This window comes from Adiantum capillus-veneris, chromosome 1, assembly GCF_014529385.1.
Source record: "Adiantum capillus-veneris isolate H3 chromosome 1, ASM1452938v2, whole genome shotgun sequence".
In the NCBI taxonomy this organism is placed as follows: Eukaryota; Viridiplantae; Streptophyta; class Polypodiopsida; order Polypodiales; family Pteridaceae; genus Adiantum; species Adiantum capillus-veneris.
Window position 1 is genome coordinate 56,413,776 of NC_140931.1, and position 13,228 is coordinate 56,427,003.

Below are 13,228 nucleotides of genomic sequence, written 5' to 3' on the forward strand. Positions count from 1 at the left end.
TGATACATGTCGGTTTTCTTGGATGGAAAATTGGAGTTTAAACAACCAAGCTATGAGCATTTGAAGTTTCATCAGAGGCAAGTTATGTGTTGGTGAGTCTTCCATTGAAGTCATGGGGGTAAGGTTTAAGCCAACCAACCAAGAGACCTCTTGCCCAGGTTTGGAAGAGGTAGGTCCTCAAGAGAACCAAGGTGTGAAATATGAATGAATGTTAGAAGGTATGTTGTCTACAACACTTACAAAGGACAAAAGAGAGCAGTTCAAATGTGTGCTAAGGAAGTTTCCTAGGATTTTTGCTAAAGACTACACTGATGTGCGTGGAGCAGATGCTGTTCAATACAAGATTGAGTTAAAGCTAGAGGCCACACCTAAGTCTCAAAATCTACAAAGGCTAGGCTTCTAGGCTTTACTCAAGGAGGTAAGAAAGCTTCTAGCAGCATGTTTCATTTATCCAGTGGAGAATTTGGAGTGGGTCTCTCCGTTGTTGTCACTCCCAAGAAGAACGACAAGTGGAGGGTCAGTGTGGATTACCGTCCACTGAATGAGGCAACAAAAAGAGATCACTTTCCCCTCCCATTTCAAGATCAGATACTAAATGAGGTAGCTGGTCACGAGAAGCACATTGTGTGTGATGGCTACTCAGGTTACTTTCAAATAAGTATCACATTGGAGGATCAATTGAAAACTGTTAGGAAATAAGACGTAGCTAAATAGATAATTGAGTAGATTACTTAATGGAGAGAGACAGATTTACATACACGAGATTATAGAGTAGAGAGAGAGAGAGAGAGAGAGTACACACAATATACGTGGTTCACCCAATGTGGGCTACGTCCACGGGAAAGCAGCCACTCAATGGATTTAGTACTTCAAAACAAGAAGTAGTTTACAAAGGGATTATACCCTTAATGGAGCTCCCGCCTTGCTTCACTCTCACCACCTCACACTCACCTTGTTGCATCAACTTCACACTATGAAATTTAAGTAGAAATGGCCTCCTTTTATAGGCCAAAAGGGCTGCCCTCTCTTATGAGAGACAGCCATGTGTAGCCTCCCTTGTGCGAATAAGTCCAAATCGGACCCTCCAATCTGCCCATGTGTGGCCGCCCTAGAGAAGACAAGTCCGCTTTTGAATTCGGCCACCGGCCACCGGCCATTGACTTCCGGCCACCGGCCAACCGACCGGTTGTTTTCCGACCACTTTCCGGCCGCCGTCCGGCCATAATATTCCGGCGAAAAGGAATATTCCGGCAGAAAAAAAAGTCCCGGGGGCCTCCGTCCCCGAGGCCTCTAAAGTTGCCCCTGATTATTGTCCATGAAAATTTTGGTTTCCGGTGAGTGATTTTCCTTCACGCACGATGGCTTCTCCTCATAATGGGGGCCTTACAAATGTGCGCTTTTACGATAGAAAATTACAAGGGTAAATCAGGCTCCATACTTAACAAAAACAACCTTCATCACTCCTTTGGGTTGTTATGCTTTTAGAGTCATGCCATTTGGCTTGAAAAATGCTCCCAACACTTCATAAACACGGTGTTTCAAGCATTCTTTAAAAAGTCCATTAGGGTTTTTATTGATGATTTTTGCATTTATAGCTCAAAATCATTGGATCTACAAAGGGTAGAAGAAGGTTTAAAGAAGCTCTATGACATGGGAGGGCAGCTCAATCCCAACAAATGCCACATAGGTACGGATGAAGTGATCCTGCTCGGTCACAAGGTTTCCTATAACGGCATTGAGGTGGATCCTTCAAAGGCAAAGAATCTTATTGAGTTACCATCACCCAACAGTCTTAAGGAGGTCATCTCATTCATTTACTTAGCCTCAAAGTTACTTCACCCTTTGAAAAAGTTGACACAACAAGTAGAATTCATGGTCTGATGAGCTTGAAGAGTACTTTTGTAACATTAAAGTCATTTTGTCAGAGCTACCAACACTCATGCCTCCTTGTTGGGAGTACACATTCTTTGTTAGCTCTAGTGTTGGGAAGGAAACAATTGGTGTAGTTTTATTACCAACAAGATCCGCACAATACTAGGATGCGACCCATCTACTTTGCTAGTAGGGTCATGAATGTTTTGGAGAGAGGCTATACGGAGGTAGAACTCATGATTATTTCTCTCATGTTTGCAGTGAGGAAGTTTAGATCCTACTTGCTACCAAAACGTGGTACAACTTTGATTGAAAGTTATGAATCATTCACTCCCTTGCAATGCTACAACTAGCTCAAATAAGCTTTCGTATACACCACAAGTAATGGTGTATAGAGAGCGCACTCTCTCTCCCTACAACTAAGATGTAGAATCGTACACTCAAAGCATTGAGCAATAGTGTAGAGATCATACATTTACAAAGGGAAAAGGCTCTATTTACAGGTGAGTAGAGCCCTTATTAGGATTATCTCTTGATCAACATTTACATAGAAAACCATGTTTATGAAATTTTTTATATATTCTTATGCATTAGGAAGTGAATGGGGTATAGGAGGGCCTCTTTATTTGGCACTTTAAGGGAATGCTTAAAGCTTAAGCCAAGTTTGACCAAGCTTAAAAGAGAGGGCAAAAAGGCCTATGCTGAGATTTAAAAAAAAGCCATTTCCATATTTTGAATTTGAAAATAGTATATTTAGTAGCCCAAAAGAGAGGGGGGTAAATGAATTCTCAAATGTCCTTTTCCCACCCCTCTTCTCTCTCTAACATATAAAAGACACTCTCTCTCACTTAGAACTCATTAAAGGAGGCACTTTTTAGCCCCCTTGCTAGAAAATCAGATTTTTCACATTCTCTCACTGCATTCTCTCTCGAAAATGTGAGCCATCTCTCTCTCTCTCTCTCTCTCTCTCTCTCTCTCTCTCTCTCTCTCTCTCTCTCTCTCTCTCTCTCTCTCCCCCCCCCCCCCCCCTTTTCTCTCATGTCACTTCCGCTTACAATCATTAAGGAAGATTCTTGGCTGTCTCTTTCTGAAAAAGTGCAGATCCTTGAAGGTTGCAGATCTGTCCTCTCTCCCACTTGGTCTTCCTTTATTTTCTCTCTATCTCTCTTTCTCTCTCTCTCTCTCTCTCTCTCTCTCTCTCTTTGTTCCTCTCTCTCTCTCATGATTCTCCCACTCCAGCTCCAGCTGAGTGCAATGGAAAACTCCATTACCTCTGTGTGCTGCAACATTTCTCTCTCTACAGTCATGATCAACCATTCGAATTCAAAGGGAATTCAAAGGAGATTGAGCTGTACTCCATCTCTTTCTCCCCTCCACAACATAATCTTTTTCTCTTAACTCTGAGTACTCTCCACTTCTTTCCTCCATAGCCACCTTCAGCTGCTTGTAGCAGTCACCATTACACATTCTCACTAATTTTCTTGATTAACTAAGACAATGTCATTCAATCCCCCGCCATTGCAAGACATTACTAGCAAAACAGAACGATATCGATTAAACACTGATTTAGAGTAGGAGTATGCAACTATGCGACTTGGCACATCTAATCCCAATGCTGGAGACCAGCTACAGAACCATGGATGCAAGGCAATAAACTTATGGGTTGATGGCCATATTTACCCCGATGATCCAATGACCAATGTATCACTGCCTTTCCGTAATGTCACTAAGCTACTGCAATTTATTGGAGATGGGAGAGACGAAATGTTTGGCTACTGTTGGAGATTACATTCAGATTTTTTCAATGAAAGGGAAGCAAGAAAACATCTCTCTGATGCCTATTCTTCATTGCAAGAGAAGTACGTTGTCAGGGGTTTTTAGGAATTTTTTTCTGCTCTTCTTTCATGGCTAGACAATGGAGATCATACGCAACTATCCGATAGCTCCTCGTTTTAGCTTGACAGCTTGCATGCATCTGTGTTGTTAATGTTAATGCCTAGGAAGGTATTCCATGAATTGTTCCCCTACGGATCTTTGATCTCCTTGCTGTGAGAGTTTTTACCCATTGTGTTGACAGAGTCTGCCCTTCGGTTATGTATCTGCTTAGTGCATGTTTCTCGTTGATGATGGATGCCATATTAGGATTTTTTTAGATAAGTTGATGAGCCCAATAATCCTTGGAACTAAAACCTAATTGGACACATTAGTGGTCGACTAATACTCTAAGAGGAGAAATTTAAAAACCTCAGCTTCTATAAAAGGCAGGTGACAGTTGTCGAGAAAAGAAATGGTCGTTGGCCTGAGAAGGAGGGGGTTTTTGGGAAAACAGCGGGTGGCGAGCAGGAGAGCAATATGCCATGAGTTGTAAGCGGACAGGGTGACCAACCGTGACCGCGAACACAGAGGGTCTGCCTTGAACTCGTAGGTAGCCCACCTCGGGTAGCCAACTGAAGGGGGTGGTCGACCGCTGAGAGCAGAAGAGAGGGGAAGCTCTTGAAAACGGAAAAACTGGTGCAGCAGGGGGAGCCATGAGGGGGGTTGCCGAGTAGGCAAGGATAATCTCACAGGGCATGCGGCAAGAGGGAGTCTCCAAAGCAAGAGAGGTTGCCAAGCCTAACCGGGCCATCATCTAAAGGGAAGAGAAATCTATGAGAGCAGCCAACTAGAGGGAGTGTGCTGTGTTGATGGGAGAAAAGGGGGGTTCCAATGGAAGGAATGCCTCTCTGTATGTGGGAGAGAGGAAGCACGATGCTCCTCTCTATCTTGAAAATATGATGCAGTCGACGTTTTTGTGACTTAGTACACTGAGAAGGTTTTCCTAGCTAGGAGTGGTGGGCGTGTGCTGTAATACCGCCTTGCGTTTATCTTCTCGTCCTTGTTGAGCTTGAGGTTGGCGTTTGCTATAATTCCCTCATGGCCAAGGGTTTGAGTTGATGCTACTACAAATCTCTTCAATTTTGTTTGGTTGGTGATGTGAACTTGGGATTTCTGCTTGTGCACTGCAAGAGAAGCTAGCTATAGAGGTGTCCCACTAAAGTTTCTCTCTGTCAGTGTTTGGTGCCCCCACTGAGGATCTTCTGGGAGTACCTTCAGTGTTTGTGGATCAGATGTATGCATATGAGGAGGAGCTTGTCTAGAAAAAATAGTTGCAGATGGATGCAAATTGTCTCTTTGATGTGAGACTTTGTGGGAGGAAAGATGAAGATGTGCAAGCATGGGTGGTTATGGCTCTGTCATTGTTTGGTGCCCCCACGGAGGATCTTCCGTGAGTACCTTCAGTGTTTGTAGATCAGATGTATGCATATGAGGAGCAGCTTGTCTAGAAAAAATAGTTGCAGATGGATGCTGATGCATGGTTTTTAGGACCCCTTCTGAAGATGCAATAAAGGCACAGTCAGTTGTTGGGGAGATGAGGATACTCTAGTCCAAGGGATCTCGAAAGAGAAGAAAAATCTACTTCACAAGCACCAAAGAGTAAAAAGTGCCATGGATAGAAGATACGTGGGAACGAGCTCTTATGCATGCCTACAACCTATATCTTACAGAATAGCCCATTTTAGGTGTGAATTTCTAGTGAAATTTACACGAGGATGTTCGTGTGGACTCACAGCACAGCATACTCCGTTTTCACTTTTTTACCTACAGTAAATATTTTCACCTGCATGGTAAATACAAATCACTTTTTACCTACATTAACTTTTTTTACCCATGGTAAATATTTTTTACTGCACCATAAGTATTTGGTAGGTAATAGTTCACTGTTACTAGAAGTAGTGATTGGGCATCAACAATGCAGTTACAGGAGGAGAAACGGGGAAAATCTTATGGTAAAGGTGAGTCAACAGGGATAAAGACTTTTGAGTTGAAAAGAGACATGCTGATTTTTTCAAAGAACACATGTCAAAAGAAGCCATGGTTGAGGATTTTTTGAGAATTTGATATTCAGGAGGACCCAGCTGCCACCTCCCCCCCGCAGGTCCCCCCCCGACATGTGCAGAACCTCCAGTTTCAAGAGCCACCTTACCTGCTCTTAAATGCTGGTCAAGGCCTTATCCCCATGTGTCACAATCAGAAAAATCAGCATTTACCATCCCCTCTCACATCACTCTAGAGAATATCTTGATGGTGACATATCAGGTGACCTCAATCTGTTGACCACCCTAAGCAAAAAGTAACCCCAATCAGCGGATTTAAGCATGTTTATCCCTAATCCTAAACCCTCTCAGAAACCTATATAAGGAGGCCTTCTCTCACTCAAAACAAACACTTCACCCACTTCACCAAGCAACGAAGCTATGACGACATTTCTCACAACGAGGAGCTATGGATGGAGCTCTACTCTCTCTCCCTCTCTCTCTCTCCCTCTAGTATGCTACATTACTAGCCCTAAAACCTAAATAAGGAGTCTTCTCTCATGCTCCATGGCCACCATCCTCGCCATCATTCTCTAAGGTATTGATGTGTTGCTAGTAGGATCATACCTACTTGCTGGGTTGATTGTTGTTGACAAGGGATTATGCCATCCTTGGCTTGCTTCTCTATATCCTTGTTATGTATGATCAGATGCCATTGTATTGTTAAGCTGATGTCTTGTGTATATATATGCTACATAAGGTCCCTAAGGTTCGTTTCTATGTGTTTTTGCCATATGTTTTGATGCCATCATAATGCCAGAAGTCTCACTTGCCTATGTGTACTATGTGTGAGGTCCCTAAACCTCTTAATTTAGGGTGGTGCCCCCTTTGTTTTGTTCTTTGCTTGTTTGCATGAGGCGTGGTTTGTGGAGTTTGCATGAGTACAAAGGCCACCCGATTGCACTGCTCTTTTTCCCGCTATCAGATGCAAATTTTCTCCTTGATGTGAGACTTTGTGGGAGGAAAGACGAAGATGTACAAGCATGGGTGGTTATGGCTGATGACTTTGTTTTGGAGCTTGGCATTTATGATGATGAGTAAAGGGCTGATTTTATGTATCAGAGCTTGTGTGAAGATGCTATGCAATTTTATGACAGTCTTCCCATACATTCACAGTACAGCTGGAAATTGATGAAGGTTGCGTTGCTGAGGCATTATGTGGAACTTGAGGTGCCAGCCATGCATATTTTATGGTACATACGAGGAATGCATTAAATATTGGATTTCACGGGTGGAAGAAGAGATGTTGCAACTTTGTAGATGATGGGGCAAAAGCGGACTTTGCGTGTCAAGGACTTTCTGGTGATGCTTTCATCTTTATGCATATGCTCCTTGATGATTGGCGCCATAGCTGGTTCGCTTTGAAGTTTTCACTGTTGATGCGTTATTGGAGGTTGCCGAAGCCTCAAGGTTCAATAGAAAGGTCTGTTGTTGTTGCTTTTGAATCAATACAAAATGAGTTCTGGAAGGCGGTGCAGAGTCAGCTTGAATCTGATGCTTATGATGTAAATGATTTGAACAAGGGGAGCAATATGACTATGATTCATTCAGTGAGAGAGTCCTACAACATGAATGCTTCATGCGAGATGAATGTTGATGATGAATACTCTGAGAGTGGATATAGTAGTGAATGTGAGTCTGAAGGGGATTGTGTGGATTTGACATCTGATACCTTATCTGATGGTGGCTCGCTTGATGAAGTATTTGTTGATGGGCATCTCTCTTGCGGTGGATCTATGGTGTTTGCTGGTAGTGAGTCTAGTGTGGTAGTATCTAATGGTATTAAATTTGAAGACACTGTTGACTCGAATAATGGGAATTTGCGATGTGGTGCTGCTAGATCCATGGCGCATGTGTATTTGATGGTTAAGGCTGATGGTAGTGAGCAAGAATTCTATATACAGAGTACGCTTGTTGGTGATGGTGAGGATGAATTACCTTATGCAAAATGCATACAGTGTGATGAGTGGATACCGCAACAAGTTTATGGACAGTCTGATGATGCAAGCACATATTTGACTACAAAAGCTGCAACAAGTCTGATAATACCTTGCATTGACGCTTCTATTATAGATGAAGATGATTGGGGCTTTGAAGAGCTTGTTGTGCATGCGGAATGAATTCGAGATAGCTATGTGAAAAGGGCCTATGAGCATTTAGAAGCCTTAAGGATGCGAAAAGCTCCTGAGGTCATGAAGCAAACGGAAATTTCTAATGCTTTGGATGGTGATGTACAAGTGAAGAACATGGAAAATGTAAGTATTGTGACACCTTGTCCTAGTACAGAAGTTGATCTTGCACATGGTACAATGTTTGATGCAGCAGCAAAAGGCTTGGAAGGGCTTGTAGAGGGTGATGCTGCCATAGAAGATAATACCTATTTTTTGAACATATGTCCTGGGACAACTTTTTGTGACCAGAATTCGGATTTGGTTATGGACGAGAACATACCTGTAGATATGGAGGTACTCGATGCTGAAGCAAATAAGACAGTTGAGCAGCTCGAGGTATTATATATGTATCAGGCCAAGAAGGCTAAGTTACCTTCTATAGTGTATGAGATGAGTCTTTTTGATGATAGATTCCAACGTGATAGACTCACTTTGCAAGAATTCTTGATGTTATTAGCAATCTTCATTGCTCCAGGTTTGACCAGGTTTCTTCTCAACATACATGAATCATGTATGCAATGGCCTTTTGATCCTGGTGGTATCAATACTCACCACATCATATGCAGCTGCACATAGTTATACATAATGTCTTTTTGCGAGAGTGAAACACCATTGCTGCTGCTGAGCATGAATGCTCTAGCAGACTAGGCGGGTTTGGCAAACTATGTCAGGGGTTTTTAGGAATTTTTTTCTGCTCTTCTTTCATGGCTAGACAATGGAGATCATACGCAACTATCCGATAGCTCCTTGTTTTAGCTTGACAGCTTGCATGCATATGTGTGGATAATGTTAATGCCTAGGAAGGTATTCCATGAATTGTTCCCCTACGGATCTTTGATCTCCTTGCTGTGAGAGTTTTCACCCATTATGCTGACAGAGTCTACCCTTCGGTTATGTATCTTCTTAGTGCATGTTTCTCGTTGATGATGGATGCCATATTAGGATTTTTTTAGATAAGTTGACAAGCCCAATAATCCTTGGAACTAAAACCTAATTGGACACATTAGTGGTCGACTAATACTCTAAGAGGAAAAATTTAAAAACCTCAGCTTCTATAAAAGGCAGGTGATAGCTGTCGAAAAAAGAAATGGTCGCTGGCCTGAGAAGAAGGGGGTTTTTGGGAAAACAGCGGGTGGCGAGCAGGAGAGCAATATGCCATGAGTTGTAAGCGAACGGGGTGACCAAATGTGACCGCGAACACAGAGGGTGTGCCTTGAACTGGTAGGTAGCCCACCTCGGGTAGCCAACTGAAGGGGGTGGTCGACTGCTGAGAGCAGAAGAGAGGGGAAGCTATTGAGAACGGAAAAACTGGTGCAGCAGGGGGAGCCATGAGGGGGGTTGCCGAGTAGGCAAGGATAATCTCATAGGGCATGCGGCAAGAGGGAGTCTCCAAAGCAAGAGAGGTTGCCAAGCTCAACCGGGCCATCATCTAAAGGGAAGAGAAATCTGTGAGAGCAGCCAACTAGAGGGACTGTCCTATGTTGACGGGAGAAAAGGGGGTTCCAATGGAAGAAATGCCTCTCTGTATGTGGGAGAGAGAAAGCACGATGCTCCTCTCTATCTTGAAAATATGATGCAGTCGACGTTTTTGTGACTTAGTACACTGAGAAGGTTTTCCTATCTAGGAGTGGTGTGCGTGTGCTGTAATACCACTTTGCGTTTATTTTCTTGCCCTTGTTGAGCTTGAGTTTGGCATTTGCTGTAATTCCCTCATGGACAAGGGTTTGAGTTGATGCTACTACATATCTCTTCAATTTTGTTTGGCTGGTGATGTGAACTTGGGATTTCTGCTTCTACAATGCAAGAGAAGCTAGCTATAGAGGTGTCCCACTAAAGTTTCTTTCTGTCAGTGTTTGGTGCCTCCACTGAGGATCTTCTGCCAGTACCTTCAGCGTTTGTGGATCAGATGTATGCATACGAGGAGCAGCTTGTCTAGAAAAAATAGTTGCAGATGGATGCAAATTGTCTCTTTGATGTGAGACTTTGTGGGAGGAAAGACGAAGATGTACAAGCATGGGTGGTTATGGCTCTGTCACTGTTTGGTGCCCCCAGGGAGGATCTTCTACGAGTACCTTCAGTGTTTGTGGATCAGATGTATGCATATGAGGAGCAGCTTGTCTAGAAAAAATAGTTGCAGATGGATGCAAATTTTCTCTTTGATGTGAGACTTTGTGGGAGGAAAGACGAAGATGTATAAGCATGGGTGGTTATGGCTAATGACTTTCTTTTGGTGCTTGGCATTTATGATGATGAGGAAAGGGCTGATTATGTATCAGAGCTTGTGTGAAGATGCTATGCAATTTTATGACAGTCTTCCCATACATGCACAGTACAGCTGGAAATTGATGAAGGTTGCGTTGCTGAAGCATTTTGTGGAACTTGAGGTGCCAGCCATGCATTCTCGATACTTTTATGGTACAAATGAGGAACGCATTAAATCTTGGATTTCACGGGTGGAAGAAGAGATGTTGCAACTTTGCATTGTAGATGATGGGGCAAAAGCGGCTTTGCCTGTCAAGGACTTTCTGGTGATACTTTCGTCTTTATGCATATGCTCCTTGATGATTGGTGCCATAGATGGCTCGCTTTGAAGTTTTCACTATTGATGCGTTATTGGAGGTTGCCGAAGCCTCAAGGTTCAATAGAAAGGTCTATTGTTGTTGCTTTTGAATCAGTACAAAATGAGTTCTGGAAGGTGGTGCAGAGTCAGCTTGAATCTGATGCTTATGATGTAAATGATTTGAACGAGGGGAGCAATATGACTATGATTCATGCAATGAGAGAGTCCTACAACATGAATGCTTCATGCGAGATGAATGTTGATGATGAATACTCTGAGAGTGGATATAGTAGTGAATGTGAGTCTGAAGGGGATTGTGTGGATTTGACATCTGATACCTTATCTGATGGTGGCTCGCTTGATGAAGTATTTGTTGATGGGCATCTCTCTTGCGGTGGATCTATGGTGTTTGCTGGTAGTGAGTCTAGTGTGGTAGTATCTAATGGTATTAAATTTGAAGACACTGTCGACTCGAATAATGGGAATTTGCGATGTGGTGTTGCTAGATCCATGGTGCATGTGTGTTTGATGGTTAAGGCTGATGGTAGTGAGCAAGAATTCTATATACAGAGTACGCTTGTTGGTGATGGTGAGGATAAATTACCTGATGCGAAATGCATACAGTGTGATGAGTGGATACCGCAACAAGTTTATGGACAGTCTGATGATGCAAGCACATATTTGACTACAAAAGCTGCAACAAGTCTGATAATACCTTGCATTGACGCTTCTATTATAGATGAAGATGATTGGGGCTTTGAAGAGCTTGTTGTGCATGCGGAATGAATTCGAGATAGCTATGTGAAAAGGGCCTATGAGCATTTAGAAGCCTTAAGGATGCGAAAAGCTCCTGAGGTCATGAAGCAAACGGAAATTTCTAATGCTTTGGATGGTGATGTACAAGTGAAGAACATGGAAAATGTAAGTATTGTGACACCTTGTCCTAGTACAGAAGTTGATCTTGCACATGGTACAATGTTTGATGCAGCAGCAAAAGGCTTGGAAGGGCTTGTAGAGGGTGATGCTGCCATAGAAGATAATACCTATTTTTTGAACATATGTCCTGGGACAACTTTTTGTGACCAGAATTCGGATTTGGTTATGGACGAGAACATACCTGTAGATATGGAGGTACTCGATGCCGAAGCAAATAAGAGATTTGAGCAGCTTGAGGTATAATATATGTATCAGGCCAAGAAGGCTGAGTTACCTTCTATAGTGTATGAGATGAGTCTTCAAGCGGTGGAGCTCAAAAGAAACATATCCGTCAAACTCGGTAGGAATACAAATGAAAGCTTCTAATTTCATACATTTTTTGTAGGTTGCTGTAATATTGTTTCAATATGGAACTTGGCTCGGATGATGATGGGAATCAATTCCAATCCTAAATTAATTGGACATACTCTGCTGCATCAAACCAAAGGAGTTGGTGGAGCTATTGGATGATCCATCCAATGCTGGCATTGCTAAAGTTTTGCGCCAAAAGTATTTCAGTGAGCTGAAGAACATTGTTTCACCTCAAGAGATGATAGAGGTGTGTGATAGCACAGGAATAAGTTTCAAGGCCTACGAAGCTTTGTATAGGCTTGTCACACTAGGTCATAGAGAAAAATAGGTTGCTTCCAACACCTTACAGTGTTAGTGTCACAAAAAGGTGCATCAATAATGATGTTGCAAGCTTGTTGGGTGGATTTCAATATGTGGAGGTTGTCCTGCCACTAGAAGAGAACAAATCTTTTCGTTACAACGAGTTCAATAATGTCTATGTTGATTTCTTGAAGCTCCAAGAGTCAATGATCAGATTTTATGGGTTGACACAAGAAGAGTGTAATGGCAAAGTTATATTTGTGATGAAACTTGATGAGTGCCAGATTGTCAGAGGGCAACGATTCAAAAGGGTAAGCGTTACACTTATGAACAGAGTCTTGGTGGGCATTGATGTTGAGCTAAATGCCAGCGAGAAGGCAAACACCTATTTTGGTGTTCAGTCCGAGAAGAATATTTGGTGGCTGATAGCTTTTCATCTCCCACATGAGACACATGAGTCTCTCAAATGGTATTTTAATCACACCCCAATCGTTGATGTCATTCCGCAACGGTCTGGATACATTCCAAGTGGAGGGGCATTTGGCAGGAGACTTGAAAACTCTCAAGTGTATTTTAGGATGCAAGCAAGGTGCAATGACCCTCTTTCCATGCATTTATTGATGCCACAGTAAAGTCTCATTAGGAACTAAGGGCAAGGGTAAGGATAAGGGTGGCAAAGCTATAGTCAACTCTGTGAAAGGTAAGGGTAAGGGTGGAAAAGCTGCAGTCAATTCTGCGAAAGGTGTGACCACTACACAATAGTGGGTAAAGCACTCCAACAATGGTTTCAAGGTATCCTTAGTTGTAACCAGAGTGTACCCCCTAATCGAGACATGGATGATCCAAATTGGGATCCTATTCTACTGATTCCTCTGATAAATGTGCATGTGTGCACTCTTCATGCCCGTCTACAAATTCTTGACAAGTTGTTGATGTTCCATATTAATTATGTTTGGAGTATGGAGCCTGCGGAAAGAAGGGAAGAGTGTATCAGAGAACTTGAATCTATTCTATCAAGTGTTGGCCTGCATGGTGGTACAGTAGAGCTATCAAAGGATAGGAGGCATCTGGAAGTACACAGGATCGTCCTAATAAAATATGTATGGGGGGTAATAAAGCTAGGC